General features: G+C 39.6%; 1 long non-coding RNA gene across 1 annotated transcript; it reads left to right on the top strand.

Annotated features, from left to right (window-relative positions):
* LOC110926057 lies at window positions 1-20,063 on the top strand. Its single transcript, XR_002584956.2, has 4 exons — window positions 1-674; window positions 18,274-18,346; window positions 19,649-19,714; window positions 19,797-20,063. It is a non-coding gene; the product is annotated as an uncharacterized LOC110926057 (long non-coding RNA).
* Window positions 20,064-20,332: the final 269 nt, after the last annotated feature.

Genomic DNA, 20,332 nt, shown 5'->3' with positions numbered 1-20,332 from the left:
GTATTAGTATTATACTATATTCTTTTGTGTTTTGCCAGGTCCTGGTGCAAATGGAGCAAAAACGAGTAATATGGAAATCACCAGCCAGTTGGGCAGAGTAGGGTGCCAGAGACCGAAGTGAAATGGGCGCTATTTTCTGTGATTGGTCCGGGCCCGCTATCTCTTTATTATTAAAGTTGGTGGCCATAATTCTTTGAGATGATATATTATTAGAGGGAAAATTCAATTATATAGAGAAGGTGGTTGCATATGATATCTAAACATATTAATAATATCTACAAATCTTGGACAAAAGTATTAGAAGTGGAATCTGTTGGAAAAAGTGGTGGCCGTCTTTATTAATTGGAGAAGAGGGGACGCAAGATTTAAAAAAAGGAAAAACAGTTGGGCGCAAGTTTTGGTGGAGTGTGGGCCGCCAAAGGGCTGAAGCCCAGCGATTTGTGTGAAGTGTTAAGAGTGTTGGCCAATAATATATTGGGGAGCCCTATTACGTTAAAGATAGAGATGATATTTGAAGAGAGCCGCACATCAGAATTTGGGTTGGAAAGCATATCAGACGGCAACAGTGGGACGCACGAAGAAGAGAAAATTCGATTTGGAGAACAAAAAGGCGATCAAGAGAGAAGAAGGTGATTGGTTTGAGGGTTCAAGCCGCGATCAAGATTTAAGTCCGGGTTTGCAATTTAGTAGTGTTCAATTTTTAATAACTTTGTGTTTTTAAACTTGATTACTATGGATTGTTTAATATTCAAGACTTATATCTTTTTAGTGACTATGGTTCTTGGCTAATTTTCTTTAACTACCTAGACATCGATGATTGATTGCTAGATGTTTTGATTATATATTGGATTTATGAATGCTATTGATTGTTTATAAATTGTAAACGACTTGTTCTATCGGTTAGATGTGTTTGCGTGCTTGATGTTATTTGAATATTGATTATTGCTTCGCATGATTCTTGGTGACGGTCTTTATCACATAATAGAGTCATGCTAGGGTTTTAGGTTTTGGTGAGTGTCTATATCACATAATAAATCTTTAATCCTTTAGGGTGAAAATTGCGTAAGTAGCCTTAGAAGTAGTAATTGGTAATCTTATAAAATCAAGTGTTCTACTAATCTCAATAGCTGTAAGGTGCGAGATTATTGCTAAGTCTAAGTGATTAAACCGCAAGGTGGGTCCTTCTTAGGAAGTTAACCTTTTGGCTGCTGTCTAGCAAGTCTATCTGAGAAAACAAGCCTATTCTAGGTTTAGGTCTCGTAAGGGAGTGAGCCTTGTAGGATACTTTTATAAACCCATTAGATGTCTTGTAAAGGAGTCTAATAACCGGTAGTTTAACAACCTTTAGAGGATCTCAGCGTGCTCTTGAGAAGGATTAGGGGTCCTTAGATTTCCCGAGGGGTGAGAATTTCAAGATCCCGGTTCCATAGCAGACAACTTCCAATTATAATCATAACTAAAAGCAATCAGGATTCCTGTCTAGGTAGTGCCTTCATCATCCTTGAGTTCAGCCTTCGTGTGAGTTCGTGTCTAGTTCGTTTAGTTAACTTAGTTAATTTTTAATTATAATTTTAGGATATTTAGAAAACCCCCAATCAATAAACAATTAGTTGAGTCGTGTCAGTCTAAGTCTAGATAGAGTCGTTAGCGTAATCAGTAGAGTCTCTTGGGTTCGATACTCGGACTTCCTTAGACTATACTGCATCGATCGGTACACTTGCCGGTCGTGTGGTTTAAGTTTTAGATAGTCTTTGTTTTATAAATTTAAAACTTAGAGAGTCTAGATTAGGGTAATTTTAGTTGTTTTTAATTAACCCACTTTTAGCACATCAGTATTTGCCCATGTTGTGTGGCAATTTTGTTTTGTCTATGGCGGCTGTGGCAATTTCCTTGATGAATTTTGAATTTTCAGCCATGTCGTCTGGACGATAGCTTAAGGTGTAGTCATGTTCTGCTTTTGGGTTGTACCCTGCGCGCTTGGGCGGTTTGTATGCTTCATGATCTGGGTGCAATCTGCTGAATACTGTGCTTTCCCCCTTGTACGTCGGGTCTTCTTCTTCATCGGCCCATTCAGCGTTCATGTTACGCGCGCCCAAACGGCTTTGAATTGGCCTTCTTTGAGAGTGTTGTACGTAATTGCATTCTGTTTCGCCATAAGTGTCGCGCGTGTCGTGCGCACTTCGTTTTCTGATGTTTGGCACAGGTCCCTTCTCTGGGCGCAAGTTCTGTGCATTGATCTGCTGAGTTGTGTGCGTACTCAGAGATCTTTGTGGTGGAGTAACAAATGCGGACTGGTTGGCTTGCGCTTGAAGCAAAGCTTGTTGTGCGCTAAGTTGTGTGTAAACGAGATTTATAGACGCCATCTGTTCGGTATACCAGGAAGCCAGAGTTTTTCCTTCGGGTAGCCCTAGAAGTGCAGAGAAGTTCAGTTGTGCTTGTTCCGATGGAGCTGAGGGGCCAGCTCCATGGCTTGGTGTTTGCACTGGTGGGGGTGTTTGTTGGACTACCCCAGATAGAGGTTGGAAAGTGGCTCCATTTGTAGTTTGGGTGATGATCCTAGCTGGAGGTTGGAAAGTGGGTCCAGTTGTGGTTTGGCTAACAACCCTGGATGCACTTCCAAAGATACTAGGAAAATCGTTGTTCATCCGACCTTCTTGGATGATTTCGTTCCTTTGGCCCATTTGGACGTGTGCTGTGTCCGAAATGAGCTCAAAGGAAGAAACTTCTCCATCCACCTGGTGTGAAGGGTTTGTTTCAGCCATTTTGACGAGTGTTTTTCGAAGAGAAAAGAGATGAGTGTGGTTTTTGCAAAAAAACGGATGGCGCCAATGATGAAACACGGAATAACACTGAGGTTAAACTGTGGGGTTGTTCCTTCTGTGGGTTCAATCTCTCTCTCTGCTCGTGGAATGGACGGAATCCTGCAAAACAGCAACACCAGTAGCCTCGTTAAGAGGGGAATATGGGGGTTTCCCTCTTAACCAGGCTCCGGCGTGAGAATAAGTACTGTTCTGAGGGAGAATAAACAGTGTGTGTTGAGTGTGTGAGTATGGAGGGTAAGATGATTCAACCTGAATGATGAAGGGTCCTATTTATAGCCGGAGGGTGACGGAGGGAGGAGCGGCTATGCCAGCTGTGGTTGTGCGCCAGCTGTCCGACCAAGGGGAATATCCTCTTGGTCTCCTCTGCCATGGCCGGTGTAGTGGTACACGTGGCGCGCTTGCATTTGCTCATGTTAGAGACGTCGTACTGGCGTTGTCGGTCTGCTCCTTGATTTGTTGCAGGCCTACATGGCGCTCGATGACTGGTGACACGTGTTGTCCTTTTTGTCGGATGGAGCATTTTTGGTGCCACCTTGATTTCTTCTAGAAGCTTCTAGAAGCTTCTGGATTATCTTGCTGATGTAGGCGCCATGTAGGATGAAAAAAGTGGTGTGGTCCTTGCCATGTGGGCAAGAAATTGGGACCATACCTCTTCAGTTACTGTTTGAATATTGATGGTTGTGATGATCAACGACTGATTAGTTTCTGCGATGAAAACATTGCACCCTAGGTGCTTGTAGAAATGCGTGGCTGAGAAAATCAACTATTGTACATGTAAAAGAAATTCAACAAAAAGATTAATCTTTTTTTTTTCAGTTGAAACTCTAGATTGAAATGTCTTTCTTTGATTTTCTAGATACAAGGCTGTTAATCTCTGATTTGTGTTATTACTGTTGTATGGAGTAGTTTAATTGTTGTTTGGATCAGAAGCTTGAGTTGGATTGATGTTTGATGAAAGTAAGATTAACAGACGAACAAGATAGAAAGAGGTTTGGGAGATAAATGCAAATGATTTTAGAGGCTGTTTGGTTGACAGGAATCTATAGGATTTCAAGGGAATTGGAATTTGAATTTCATTCCTTTGTGTGTTTGGTTGGACAAATTAGGTGAATGGAATTGGATTTCAATTCCAACAAAATTCCTTATTTAATGGAATTCAGATTCCTTCTAAATTTCTAAGGAAAGTTTAAAAACCACGGAAATGTTTCCAAAGTTACGGAAATAACCACTTATCTCTTTCATTTTTGTCTAAAAACCAAAAAATAATAAAAAATCAAAAAAATTCTAAAAAATCCAAAAAAATCAAAAAAATAATAAGAAATCCAAAAAATTCTAAAAAATCAAAAAAATAATAAAAATCTAAAATATTCTAAAAAATAATAAAATATAAAAAAATAATAAAAAATCCAAAAAATTCTTAAAAATAAAAAAAATAATAAAAAATCAAAAAAATCTAAAAAATCAAAAAAACTCTAAAAAATCAATAAAATAATAAAAAATTTAAAAAAAATCTAAAAATACAAAAAATTCTGAAAAATCAAAAAAATTTTAAAATAAAAAAAATAATAAAAATCCAAAAAAATAATAAAAAATCTAAAAAACCAAAAAAATTCTAAAAAACCAAAAAAATTTAAAAATAAAAAAATCTAAAAAATATTAAAAATCCAAAAAATTCAAAAAAACCAAAAAAATCAAAAAATAATAAAAAATCCTAAAAATTCTAAAAATTAAAAAAATTCTAAAAAATCAAAAAAATAATAAAAAATCCAAAATATTCTAAAAAACCAAAAAAATAATAAAAAATAAAAAAAATAATAAAAAATTCAACAACTTTTAAAAAATGAAAAAAATTCTAAAAAATAATAAAAATAATAAAAATCCAAAAATTTCTAAAAAAATAAAAAAAACTCTAAAAAAATCAAAAAATTAATAAAAATCCAAAAAGTTCTGAAAAATCAAAAAATTCTAAAAATCAAAAAAATAATAAAAATCCAAAAAAGTAATAAAAAATCTAAAAAACCCAAAAAAATCTAAAAAATCTAAAAAATCAAAAAAAAAATTTTGAACTTTTTATTATTTTTTAAATTTTTTAATTTTTTTGATACTTTTGAATTTTTTCGATTTTTAGATTTTTTTTTGAATTTTTATAATTTTTTATGATTTTTAGAATTTTTTTTGTATTTTTATAAATTTTTGGATTTTTTAGAATTTCTATCTAAGATAGTTGTTTTTAAAACTTCTGCCAATTTTTTATAACTAGGGGTAATTTTGTCTTTTTAGGTGTTTTTAAATTATAATTCCATTAATACATTTATCAACCAAACACATCTATGGATTTCAAAGGAATCAATCAAATTCCAATTCCCATAGGGATGATAATTCCAATTGCTACACATTCCGTGAACCAAACGCCCCCTTAGTGTTCATTTCTTGGATTTATGAGGTAAATAAATCAACGAAGATGTGGGTGATGCCGCCACCACTGCTATACACTAGGTTGTTGATAACAATGTCTTAAAAACAGGTTTTTTTAATTAACCGGATTAGGCTAAAAAATGGTTCAACCGGTTGAACTAGGTTATACCGAACGGTTCAACCGGGTTGACTAGCTAACTCTATAATTTCATAAATTACAACATCAAATCAAAAGTTAATCTAAAAATGCATGATTACATATTAAAAGATGATCCAAAAGTAAATCCATAATAAAAAATAATCCAAAAGATATTCAAAAATCATTCAATTTTCCAACCAACTCTTTTAAATGAAAGTGTACGATATGTTTTAGGCATTTGAGTGTTGAATACATCAAGTTCACGCTCGCATAAAAGATAAAACTCACTATTATCGCAATCCTTCTCAACTAGTGGATAACTATTTTCGTTTCATACAATATTAAATAAGAACTTTTAGTTACGAATAATCATAATATATAAAAATTACGTAAGATAAGTGACATATATAATAAAACTAAGTAACAACCCAAACTAAAATAACCCTGGGCCGGTACCGGTATTACGTTTCAAACCAGTATTGTAACACCCCGTGTTTTCGAATGCCAAAGTCCAAGTCAACTCGGACTTCTTTGACTGTTAATGGTCTTTTCTTATTTTTGTATTATGTGGAGTAAGTGTTGTCTAAATGAAATGATCGAATGTTTAATCAATGCGACCGATTTACGACTGTGAATAGTAGGAAGTAACAATGCGATAAAGTTATTCAATCAATAATCAAGTAAATCGACTCATCAATCGAACTCGAGACTCGAACTATGTGAAACTGGTGTGGTAATACTTACGTGTGTGTGTGCCTTATGTGTTACTTGTGCGTGTTTACTTTATGTTTTGTGTGGTATTCAATCGAATCAATCGAAAAACGAATCGAAACTCGAAAAGCAATCAAACTCAATCGAAACCGACATCGAAACGTGAATTATAGATGATTGTATGTTAGATATAGTAGTTGGGACTGAAAGTAATTTGACTAGGAACTCTACCGTATTCGTATCATCGTCCATCGAAATATCGAAAACCGTCACGAAATACTCGAAAAGGGGTTCCTGATCGAACAGGAATCACTGATCGAACAGGCTAGCTGATCGAACATGCTGTTCGATCGAGCAGCCCAGCCGATTGGAGACCCTGGCCGATCGGTTACCACTTTCCTCTTTTGGAGCCTATAAATAGCCCTGTCATTGTCACTCTTTCTACTTTTGGAAAGCTCTGACCGAACCAGCCCTTGTTCTTCACCTTTTCTCAGATTTCTCTCACCTCCGGTAAGTTTTCACTCTAATTCTTGTACATTTTTTATCATTACATGATTCTACACCTTTCTATCTTTCAAAACTTGATTTCTAACCGTGAAATCACCAAGACCTAAGTGTTCTTGGGTGATGTCATCATGGTGTTCTTGAAGAACATCATACTTTGGCCTCATTCAACCGTGAATAGCTTAGATCTAACCGATTTCCACATAAACAAACTAGGATTTGTAAGAATATTAACATTTTCATGGAAGGATTTCCAACTTTCTTTCAACTCTTTTACACTCAAACTTTAAAACCAATAGAAACGGAGCTCGAACCAACTAACTAATCATTCTAACAGTCAAGAGGTTCAAGATTCGGATTCTATCTACGAGGTTCACCGATTTCGGGTTAAACATCAAACTACCGTTCCGAACAGTTCACCGGCCGGACTTGGGTGATTACTGTCCGAACCAGTGCAACAAGTAAGAACCCACGTTCTATGGTTTAACTCGTCGTCAAAATACCTCAAAACCATATCAAAACAACCAAAACAGCCAAGTGGTAGACAAAAGGCCGACCAGGTCAGAACTGCTGGCCGAACGGCTAGGCTGTTCGAACGAACAGCCCAGCCGATCGAACATACCAGCCGATCGGCCGGGCCAGCCGATCAGCTAGCACATGGTCCCACACTTTTTCAAAACTTCATGAAGTATGATATTGACGAAGTGGTGTTCGATCGAATATGCTACTCGATTTGGTAAACATTACTCTTCGGATCATGAGATACTATGCTTCAACACTTAATCGATTTTGCAACTCGTTCGTACTATAGAGTGCCAGCCGATCGAATAGGCAATTCGATCGAGTGACATCCTGCTGAGAACTACTTCTGAAGTTCCTAGCCGATCGGTTAAGCCGGCCGATCGAACAGACCGTTCGATCGATCGACCTGAAAGGTAAGAACACTTCAGTGTCCTCAAATGCTACAACGGAAACTTCAAAAGTTCAAACCATCATACACAAACACATCAAAGGAAGAAACAACCCACTCGGATGGTCCAGCCGATCGAGCCTACTGGCCGATCGAACAGGACTGTTAACCTAACGAACAACCCGTTCGATCGAACCTGCTGTTCGATCGACCAGGCTATTCGATCCATCCACACTTGTTTGCATTTTCCGCGTTACTTATCGTTATGCTATCGAACTATTCAGGCTAACCCTACTCTGAGCGATCCCTTCAATCCATAACCAATCACTGTGAGTATACTCGAACCCTTTTTGCTTTAGCACTTTTGGGTGTTACATACGTTACTTATCAAAATCACAATCGAACACACTATTCAAACTATTTGAACGCTAACCGATTGCATGTATTACGTGACTAAATGTATGCTTGTTGTTATGTTTACACGTGGAATGTTGTCTACCTGCCTTAGCAACGTAGTACTATAGTTTGGACTCAGCGCCCGTTCACATGGGGGTTGTTAAGGACAATTACTTGCATGGATTACGGTGGTAATCATGTATTGCGAACTGTCTCGGACTGTCAACCCGCAGTCGTTGGTATCGATAGGTCCATGTCGATAATTAACATGCATCATTTCCCTCTGTGTATGTGCTGGTTATGCGTAAACTATTCGAACTCTATATGCTATTATTATTAAACTTGTATGCTCACCTTTACATTTTATGTATTGACTTTATTTTAACGTATGTGACAAGTCTTTAAGATAATTGCTTGCTAGGGAAGTGAAGCTAGAATAAAGCTTTAGAGGCCCCCAACAAATAGTTGTCTGTCAGGAACAAGCAACTAGGGCCTAGTTGTCTGTAGATCTTGTCAGGCTGGGTCTTTAGGAGCATTTGAACAATATTTATGTTTTGTATTAACTTAAATCTGAGTTGTCGGAACAGAACTACTTGTTTGGATGTTATCTGTAATAATGTAGTTGTTTATTCGGCATACGGTATGGGACGTATCTTTAACTGGATTATATAGATAGTTGTTATGGAAACTTCTAAACAATCTGTTCCGCTCAGTGCCATGCCCCGATGATTCCGCCATCGGATGGGGTGTGACAGATTGGTATCAGAGCCATAACTATAGGGAATTAGGCTAGACACGACCTAGTCCGGGTCGTTGTCTTAGAGACCTAGACTATAGTTAGGAACCAACCGACCAAGCCTATATGCCTCATTATTCTTGCTTTGCACTACACAGCTATCACCTCATCATCTGACGCCGAACGAGTAATTTGGTCAAGATTAGGTGTGAAAGCCTCAAAACTCTCGACTAAATTATTTGTTCCGGCTGTAATTTATTCACAAAAGAGGAGATTATTCATCGGGAATAGGTGTGGAAACCGCAAACTCTCGACCGAATATTCTGCTCAACTTCCTCAATTTCCCTGAAAACAAGGAAGAAATTGCTAAGCCAGGGGTGAAACCCGAATCTTGGCAACTTGTTCCGGACATGTTTTTATCTCACCAAAGCCTCGACGGACTCCAACGACCTGAACTCACAAGTATGACCTAGGGAATACGCATGGAATGCCCAAGAATCGAGGCAGAAACGCGATCCTGAAAGTCAAAAAGTGACGACAAGTCTACTGTGAATAGTCGAATCGCTTTGGGTAGTCGATGTCTAGTAGTCGCAGACAATCTATTTCTCATGTGTTTCGATTTTGAGCCCGCAACCACAAACTCTGATGACTCGTTGATTTTATGTGTTTATGTGTGCTTTGTCTGTTTATGTGCTTATTTTTTGGATATTATTCGATTTTACTGCCATTTCAATCAACACGCACGACTCACATTGCTATTCTATCTCAATTCGATATTCAGTTACAATCTAGACGGTACTATGCTATGCTATGTTATACGACTATGCGATACTATTCGATATACTATACGCGAGCGCTATATACGAACGACTCGCGAGCTTTGAATGATAGGATCTTGAGGTAGTTAGAATGCTCTATGTGCTTATAGGGGAATTACGAGGCATTAACTACCTCTACAGTTAAATAGGAACGTGTTCTGTGTTTATATGTTTCTGTGCTCTACGTGCTTGTGTGCTTTCGTGATCTATGTGCTTTATGTGCTTCTGTGCTCTATGATTACGTGTATCTGTGGTTATGTGCCTATGTCTTTATGTGATATGTGTTTTGACGTGTTCCTAAGCTTTAGTAGTCTAGACGTGTGAGGTGAGATTCTATTTCGTTGTGTTGAGTCCCGTGACGATGTCTGTTGCAGGCCATGTCGTCGTCTGGATCCCGACACCACCTGACTCGTCAGGAGAAGAGGGACAAGCGTCTCGCCGCCATCATCGCCAAAAGCGTAGCAAAGGCTGTGAGCAACGTTTATGAAAACGCCAGCAAGTCGTCTGAAGAATCGCGAATAGACGCTCCCAAAGATGCAAACAAGGCTACTTTCAGTTTCAAGCAGTTCAAAGCATGCGGACCCAAAGAGTTCACCGGAGAAGATGACCCTACTGCCATGTTCCATTGGTTCGACTCAGTCGAAGTCACTCTGCGCCAGAGCGGATGTCCTGAAAATCTCCGCACTCTCAATGCTACAGGCGTCTTCCAGTCTCGTGCTCTAGACTGGTGGACAGCCGAAAGGAACAAGCGCGGAAATGATGCAGCTTACGAGCTAACATGGGAGGAGTTAAAGGCAATTATGATCGATGAATTCTGCCCTCCTCATGAACGCCAAAAGCTGGAGGACGAGTTTTGGACTATCAAGCAGAAGGATGGAGACAACGCTGCTCTCACTGCTCGTTTCAAGCAGCTCAGCATCATATGTCCCGATCAGGTCAAGACCCCAGATCAAACCATCAAGAAGTACATTCGAGCTCTGCCCGATTGTGTAGCCGACTTTGTTCACGCCGCCAAGCCAGCAACGATTGAAGAGACTTACCTACTCTCCGCTGAGATCAATGACAAGCGAGTAAAGTCTGGCTTTTGGGATAAGCAAACCAAGTCTCTGCACCAAGCCACCACCGCAGCACCCACCGACTCATCTGCTCAACCCTCCAAGTCATCAAGAAGAAGGAAGAAGAACAACAACAACAGCTCCAACAACAAGAGCTGTGCTGCCGCAACAACTGCTGCTCCTCTACGAGCTGTACCAGCTCAGCAGCAACAGCACCACCGCTCAGCTCCAGTGATTAATGCACCGCCAGCAAAGCGTGCATACACAGGCTCTCACCCGCTCTGCCCGACATGCTCGTATCATTATCCAGTGGGTCTAGCCTGTCGTTTTTGCGCTCACTGCAACCTTTACGGTCATTTCACTGTGAACTGTCGCTTTGGTTCCCGTCAAGCCCCAATGCAAGCTACTGTCAACCAAGCTCTACTCCCCGCCCCTCAAGGCCAACAAGCAGCTCAAGCACCTGCAGTTAATGCTCAAGTCTGCTTTGCATGTGGTGATCCTAACCACTTTGCAAACAGGTGCCCGAACAGGGTGGTTAAGCAAGAGCCCCAGCAGCAACAACAGCAGCCTTAGCAACAGCAGCAAGCAGCCGATGCTCGAACCTTCAACATCAATGCCCGTCAGGCTCAGGCGGATAACAACGTGGTTAATGGTACGTTCCTTGTGAATGGTATTTATGCATCATGTTTGTTTGATACTGGAGCCAATAACTGCTTCGTGTCGTTTGAATTCGAGAAGCTCCTTAGTCGTAAGCGCTCTTATCTGTCCTCGTCATTCGAAGTCGAAGTCGCTACTGGAAGAACTGTCGCCGTTAACTCTGTTCTCCGTGATTGTACTCTGGAGCTCAACAATCACATCTTTCCAATCGACTTATTCCGATGCAACTCGGAAGTTTTGACGTCATAGTAGGCATGGACTTTCTTCGCGAAAACCATGCTGAAGTTGTGTGCTTTGAAAAGATGATTCGATTCTCGCTCGCAAATGATGATCTTCTATGTGTATACGGTGAAACAGCGTCGAAAGGTCTCAAGCTTATGTCATGTGTTCATGCCAGCAAGTATCTTCGCAAGGAATACCGAGCCTTCTTGGCCAACATTGTAGTAGCGAAGAAAGAAAAGAAAGAAATGGCGGTAGACCAGGTACCTGTTGTTTGTGAATTCCCTCACGTGTTTCCTGATGATCTCCCAGGACTCCCGCCAAGTCGTGATATCGACTTTCGTATTGACCTTATTCCTAGAGCTAACCCCGTTGCCAAAGCTCCTTATCGACTCGCTCCATCCGAATGCGGGAACTCTCAAACCAACTCCTAAAATTACTCGAAAAAGGCTTTATTCGCCCAAGCACCTCTCCTTGGGGCGCGCCAGTCCTTTTCGTCAAAAAGAAGGACAGGTCGTTCCGGATGTGCATCGATTATCGGGAGTTGAATAAGCTAACCATCAAGAACCGATACCCTTTGCCCCGAATCGACGACCTATTTGATCAACTACAAGGTGCCAAGTGTTTCTCGAAGATCGATCTACGTTCAGGCTATCATCAATTGCGGATTCAAGAGGAAGACATCCCCAAAACCGCTTTTCGAACCCGATATGGCCATTATGAATTCGTTGTTATGCCTTTTGGTTTAACTAACGCACCCGTGGTCTTTATGGATCTGATGAATCGCGTGTGTAAGCCATTTCTAGACCATTTCGTTATCGTGTTTATCGACGATGTCTTGATCTATTCCAAATCGAAAGCCAAACACGCGCAACATCTACGTTTGGTTCTCGAGTTACTTCAGGGGAACCAACTCTATGCCAAGTTCTCCAAGTGTGAATTCTGGTTAGAAGAGGTTCAGTTTCTGGGTCACATCGTGAATAGTCAGGGAATACACGTCGATCCCGCGAAGATTGAAGCCGTCAGAAGTTGGATTACGCCTAAGAACCCGTCTGAAGTTCGTTCTTTTCTCGGACTAGCGGGCTATTATCGACGATTTATCGAAGGATTCTCTAAAATCGATGTGCCGCGTACCACTCTTACTCATAGAGACAAGCCTTTTGTGTGGAGAACCGCACAAGAGTCTGCCTTTTAAACCCTCAAGCACATGTTGTGCAACGCACCGATTCTTACGCTGCCCGACGGAAGCAACGATTTCATTGTCTACTGTGATGCTTCCAACCTTGGTCTTGGTTGTGTTCTCATGCAGCGAGACAAGGTTATAGTTTACGCATCTCGACAGCTCAAGATCCACGAGAAGAACTATACAACCCATGACCTCGAGCTAGGCGCGGTTGTCTTTGCATTAAAGATTTGGCGACACTACCTGTATGGCACCAAGTGTACAATCTACACTGATCACAGGAGTTTACAACATATCTTTAATCAAAGGGGACTTAATATGCGTCAACGCCTATGGGTAGAACTCAATGTGGTTGCCGACGCGCTCAGCAGAAAGAGTTATGTGCTCAGTATCCGAAACGTTCAAGCCCAGCATAATCTCGAAGCCCTCATCTGCGAAGCCCAGCATGCGTGTTTTAATGAACGCACCTTGAAGAAAGAAAGGGTCTATCACGATGGAGCTCAGCTTGTAAGCAAAGCAGATGGGATTTTCTACTATCTGGACCGAATTTGGATCCCTAAGCGAACTGATCTGCGAAAGATTATCATGAATGAAGCCCACAATTCCCGATATTCCATTCATCCCGGTGCCGATAAAATGTACCAGGATCTTCGTTACAAGTACTGGTGGCCGGGTATGAAACGTGATATCGCTCTTTACGTTGGAAGTTGCTTAACTTGCGCAAGAGTCAAGGCTGAACATCAAAGACCTTCTGACTTACTCGAACAACCGCCGATACCTATGTGGAAGTGGGACAGTATAGCTATGGATTTCATAACGAAACTCTCGCCCACGCCATCAGGTCACGGCAGTATTTGGGTTATAGTTGATCGTCTAACAAAATCAGCCCACTTTTTGCCGATACGAGAAGACTATAAGGTGGAACGACTAGCCCAGATCTACACCGACGAGATCATTTGTAATCATGGTACGCCTCGCGACATCATCTCTGACCGTGATGCGCGGTTTACTTCTCGATTGTGGGAAACTTTTCAAGCGGCTCTTGGTACGTCGCTTAATCTGAGTACTGCATTCCATCCACAAACCGACGGACAGACTGAGAGAACGATCCGTACTCTTGAAGACATGCTCCGTGCGTGTGTCATAGATTTTGGTGGTAGTTGGAACAAACACTTGCCGCTAGTCGAATTCTCGTATAATAACAGCTATCATGCCAGCATCCAGATGGCACCATTCGAGGCTTTATATGGAAGGAGATGTCGATCGCCTATTGTGTGGCACGAGATCGGTCATTCGCAATTAACCGGTCCCGAGATTTTACAAGAAACGACTGACAAAATCCATCAAATTCGAGACAACTTCATAAAAGCTCGGAGTAGACAGAAAAGTTACGCCGATAGAAGACGGAAGCCCCTTGAATTTGACGTTGGCGCCTACGTACTCCTAAAGGTATCACCTTGGAAGGGTGTAGTCAGATTCGGCAAGAAAGGGAAACTAGCGCCTCGATATGTTGGACCTTTTAAGATTCTGGAAGGGATCGGAAAAGTCGCCTACAGACTCGAACTACCGGAGGAACTCAGTAACGTCCACCCGACTTTCCATGTGTCTAACCTCCGAAAATGCCTTGCTGATCATGATCTAATCGTACCACTCGACGATCTTCAGGTCAACGAAACCTTACACTTCGTGGAAAATCCTGTCGAAATCATGGATCGCCAAACCAAGCAACTCAGGTGCTCACGCATCCCTATCGTGAAGGTCCGATGGGAAGGCAAGCGAGGCGCAGAGTTCACTTGGGAACTTGAAAGCGACATGAAGGCCAAGTACCCGCAACTGTTTAAATAAAGATCTGAAACGTCAAATTGGTAAATGACTCACGGTGATGTGCAGCTTCGAGCCTAATTTCGGGACAAAATTCCCTAAACAAGGGGAGGCTGTAACACCCCGTGTTTTCGAATGCCAAAGTCAAAGTCAAAGTCCAAGTCAACTCGGACTTCTTTGACTGTTAATGGTCTTTTCTTATTTTTGTATTATGTGGAGTAAGTGTTGTCTAAATGAAATGATCGAATGTTTAATCAATGCGACCGATTTACGACTGTGAATAGTAGGAAGTAACAATGCGATAAAGTTATTCAATCAATAATCAAGTTAATCGACTCATCAATCGAACTCAAGACTCGAACTATGCGAAACTGGTGTGGTAATACTTACGTGTGTGTGTGCCTTATGTGTTACTTGTGCGTGTTTACTTTATGTTTTGTGTGGTATTCAATCGAATCAATCGAATCGAAACTCGAAAAGCAATCAAACTCAATCGAAACCGACATCAAAACGTGAATTATAGATGATTGTATGTTAGATATAGTAGTTGGGACTGAAAGTAATTTGACTAGGAACTCTACCGTATTCGTATCATCGTCCATCGAAATCGAAATATCGAAAACCGTCGCGAAATACTCGAAAAGGGGTTCCTGATCAAACAGGCTAGCCGATCGAACATGTTGTTCGATCGAGCAGCCCAGCCGATCGGAGACCCTGGCCGATCGGTTACCACTTTCCTCTTTTGGAGCCTATAAACAGCCCTGTCATTGTCACTCTTTCTACTTTTGGAAAGCTCTGACCGAACCAGCCCTTGTTCTTCACCTTTTCTCAGATTTCTCTCACATCCGGTAAGTTTTCACTCTAATTCTTGTACATTTTTAATCATTACATGATTCTACACCTTTCTATCTTTCAAAACTTGATTTCTAACCGTGAAATCACCAAGATCTAAGTGTTCTTGGGTGATGTCATCATGGAGTTCTTGAAGAACATCATACTTTGGCCTCATTCAACCGTGAATAGCTTAGATCTGACCGATTTCCACATAAACAAACTAGGATTTGTAAGAATCTTAACATTTTCATGGAAGGATTTCCAACTTTCTTTCAACTTTTTTACACTCAAACTTTAAAACCAATAGAAACGGAGCTCGAACAAACTAACTAATCATTCTAACAGTCAAGAGGTTCAAGATTCGGATTCTATCTACGAGGTTCACCGATTTCGGGTTAAACATCAAACTACCGTTCTGAACAGTTCACCGGCCAGACTTGGGTGATTGCTGTCCGAACCAGTGCAGCAAGTAAGAACCCACGTTCTATGGTTTAACTCGTCGTCAAAATACCTCAAAATCATATCAAAACAACCAAAACAGCCAAGTGGTAGACGAAAGGCCGACCAGGTCAGAACTGCTGGCCGAACGGCTAGGCTGTTCGAACGAACAGCCCAGCCGATCGAACATACCAGCCGATCGGCCGGGCCAGCCGATCGGCTAGCACATGGTCCCACACTTTTTCAAAACTTCATGAAGTATGATATTGACGAAGTGGTGTTCGATCGAATATGCTACTCGATTTGGTAAACATTACTCTTCGGATCATGAGATACTATGCTTCAACACTTAATCGATTTTGCAACTCGTTCATAGTATGGAGTGTCAGCCGATCGAACAGGCTGTTCGATCGAGTGACATCCTGCTGAGAACTACTTCTGAAGTTCCTAGCCGATCGGTTAAGCCGGCCGATCGAACAGACCGTTCGATCGATCGACCTGAAAGGTAAGAACACTTCAGTGTCCTCAAATGCTACAACGAAACTTCAAAAGTTCAAACCATCATACACAAACACATCAGAGGAAGAAACAACCCACTCGGATGGTCCAGCCGATCGAGCCTACCGGCCGATCGAACAGGACTGTTAACCGAACGAACAGCCTGTTCGATCGAACCTGCTGTTCGATCGACCAGGCTATTCGATCCATCCACACTTGTTTGCATTTTCCGCGTTACTTATTGTTATGCTATCGAACTATTCAGGCTAACCCTACTCTCAACGCTCTCTTCAATCCATAACCAATCACTGTGAGTATACTCGAACCCTTTCTGCTTTAGCACTTTTAGGTGTTACATACGTTACTTATCAAAATCACAATCGAACACACTATTCAAACTATTTGAACGCTAACCGATTGCATGTATTACGTGACTAAACGTATGCTTGTTGTTATGTTTACACGTGGAATGCTTTCTACCTGCCTTAGCAACGTAGTACTATAGTTTGGACTCAGCGCCCGTTCACACGGGGATTGTTAAGGACAATTATTTGCATGGATTACAGTGGTAATCATGTATTGCGAACTGTCTCGGACAGTCAACCCGCAGTCGTTGGTATCGATAGGTCCATGTCGATAATTAACATGCATCATTTCCCTCTGTGTATGTGCTGGTTATGCGTAAACTATTCGAACTCTATATGCTATTATTATTAAACTTGTATGCTCTCCTTTACATTTTATGTATTGACTTTATTTTAACGTATGTGACAGGTGTTTAAGATAATTGCTTGCTAGGGAAGTGAAGCTAGAATAAAGCTTTAGAGGCCCCCAACAAATAGTTGTCTGTCAGGAACAAGCAACTAGGGCATAGTTGTCTGTAGATCTTGTCAGGCTGGGTCTTTAGGAGCATTTGAACAATATTTATGTTTTGTATTAACTTAAATCTGAGTTGTCGGAACAAAACTACTTGTTTGGATGTTATCTGTAATAATGTATTTGTTTATTCGGGATACGGTATGGGACGTATCTTTAACTGGATTATATAGATAGTTGTTATGGAAACTTCTGAACAATCTGTTCCGCTCAGTGCCATGCCCCGATGATTACGCCATCAGTTGGGGTGTGACAGGTATATCGGATTTTACCGCCGGTACAAACCTTATGTCGTTTCACTTATTTACCGGGGTGTTTCGTACCGGATTTACATCTGAAAATGGTAATACCGGTATAACCGGCCGATATTTACCGGTTTTTAAAACATTGGTTGATAGGGTGATATTGAATGTCCATAATTGCTTTTGGGCAATAATGCTAAGGGGAGTGGGGATGGTAATCACTCATCACTCACAACATCCAATCAAGTTCCGCTATGTCATCAACCATTATTTCATCACTCACAAGCTATTTTTAGTGGCGGTGGTCATCACTAGTGATGGAATTCCATCACTCACAACTTCTTTTTATTTTTTTTAAATTATAAATTAACAATAAAACACTAAAATTATAAATTATAAATTTCATCTAAGGCATCTTCCAAACCCACTTTTCACATATCTTGCGTTTGCGTTGAAGTACGATCGACTTAAATGGTTCGTCGAGATTGTTGTGCGGTTGTAATAAACGTTTAAATCACTATTTTTTTTTCGGGCAAGTGTTGAATATATGCCTCCTCACGTTTAAGTTTTAATAAATAATTGAACAGTTATATAAAAAAATCAGTCAATATTGAAACAAAAGCTATTTATTATTCCTTTGGCTGGCCACCCTTTTCAACCTCAATTACACCTGCCACCTCAAGCACTGCCATGTTGTCAACATCACATGCACAATGATAGTTTTTGTCAATTTTTCCACGCGTGATATTTAACACGCGTTATAATGTTAACGCGTTATAATTTACGGTGGCGGTGGTGCGTTAAAGTTTTTCACAAGTGATGGGGTACCCATCACGTACCACCCCCCAGTCCCCTAATGTGAAAAGGTAATATTGATGTTAGTTGATCTCTAATACAAAGGTGGCAATGTTGACCAATTACTTTGAATGGACTACATGGAAACAGATGATTTTATCAATAAACCAATTATTTATCAAATTATTTGCTCTGCTTGTTTAGGAAAAGCTTATGGAGTCTACTCTCATGAGTCCTGACCCAATCCTCAACAAAAGCAAAGGAGCTTATAGAACTGGTACTCTTATTTGATCCATTTTTTAGTGAGATTTTATTGCTTTGATTTGGGTTCTGAGAATTGTGTTTTCTTAGATAACTGACATATGCAGTCAATTTGATGTAATGAACTTAAATTGTATATTTAATATATTTTAATAAATATTATCGTTACTTACTTTTTAATATATTTATTTCAAAAAAAATATTAAGTATGGGAAACTTATTGAAGAAATAAGATAAGAATGCCTCTACTGCATTATAGTTGTTGATTAGAGAACTTAAATAAGAGCATTATATATACACGTTTGGTGATCAAGTTAAGTTTGGTTGTTTTTATTTTCATTTTAGCTATGTAGTTAATATCCCGATATATCTCAGTGATATATCGGTTATCGGTCCCCTGCCCAGATAGCGGTACAAAATATCGGTCAGAATATCAGTACCGATAATATCAGCGATATTGTCCGATATTTGACCGATATAGGACCGATATTTGATCGATAAATTACCGATTTTCACGATATCAGTACCATTCTTTTTATTTCTACTGTTCATGTTTCTTCTTATTGCTGCTATTAGTGTTTTAAGTCTTAATTGTTAGTTGTTACTGTTAAATGTTAGTGTTTTAAGTCTTAGTCAGTTCTTACTTATTACAATTGTTAGTGTTAAATTGCTATATATATAAATTTAGCATGTTATTAAAATTAGCGATATCCCACCGCGATAACCGATATCTCAAATATCGGTCCTTGACCGATATCCGCTATTTTACCGCATTAACTACTTAGCATTTTAGTGATGTAACTAAGTTTTTAATTATTTAAGAAATTATTAATTAGGTGTTCATTTAAATAAATGCATTGTGTAGCTTATGATTTGTTTATTTGTTTAAAAACAAATAAAAACCAAACTATAAGAGTCCAAACACAAAACTTATAACCTGTAGCTAACTGAGAGGAACAAAAAACAAAAAAAATATTTTTAAGGTTTAAGTCTTAACAGCCAAGTGTGATTGATTAAAGAAAAGTTAAACTCAGATTAAAGATAGTTTTATTCCAAATTGGTCCTAGACCACAGCTAAAATGCTCAAAAAGAAAGCTTTTTTCCCTATAAATGTGAATAAGTACTACAATAACATGATACTGCTGTTGTGCATTTGGCGATTATTCTCAACTAACTTGAAGTTACAACAAGCCTAAATTTAAATTACATTTGTTGTGATTTTTTTTTTCGGTTTTGTACAATACCTACATCCTTTCCTTACTTTATATAGTATACACACATGTTTCAGACTGTAATGGTATTCTTCCTGTTTCTATAGGATGATGTTATGTAGCTATTTTTTGAACAGCAATACTCAGATCATTCGGTACTTTCCTTTATACAGGTGATAATTTTGTAAACATTTAGATAGATTGCGTTATCTTATCTTTTATCTTAGAGGATGGCTTTTGGTTCTTTGTAAACAGGATGACGTGTCTCATTGTTATCTTCTTCTTTTGGCGTGGAAGTATACCCAAAGGGAGGTGGAATATTTCATCTTTGGCACTTTGCAAATCAAAATAAGGTAGAAAGTTTTGGTATTATGTTTTCTATTGTTGATGCAGTTTAGTGATCATGTGCAGCTACCTATTGTTGCATTCGTAGGATGATATTTTTCAGGTATATAATACGAATGTGTGAATTTTGGAAGTGATGTGAGGTTTGGTGATCTGAGATAATCAAATTGTTGTTGTATTGATTGGATTTGGAGTGATTTAGGGTTGAGTGTAGGCCTGTAAACGAACCGAACGTTCATGAACTTGTTCGGCGGGAAATTCGTTTATGTTCGTTTATTTAATAAACGAACGAACACGTCGTTTTGATTAAATGAACAAACATGAACACACCTTGTGTTCGTTCATTTATGTTCATGAACGTTCGTTTAAATTTTAGTAAATACATAAATAGTTAGATTTATATAAATATTAGGTTTTCTAACTACTTATATTAATATGACTAATTA

This window comes from Helianthus annuus, chromosome 17 (assembly GCF_002127325.2).
Source record: "Helianthus annuus cultivar XRQ/B chromosome 17, HanXRQr2.0-SUNRISE, whole genome shotgun sequence".
NCBI lineage: Eukaryota > Viridiplantae > Streptophyta > Magnoliopsida > Asterales > Asteraceae > Helianthus > Helianthus annuus.
This window is presented reverse-complemented; position numbering and strand designations above follow the sequence as displayed.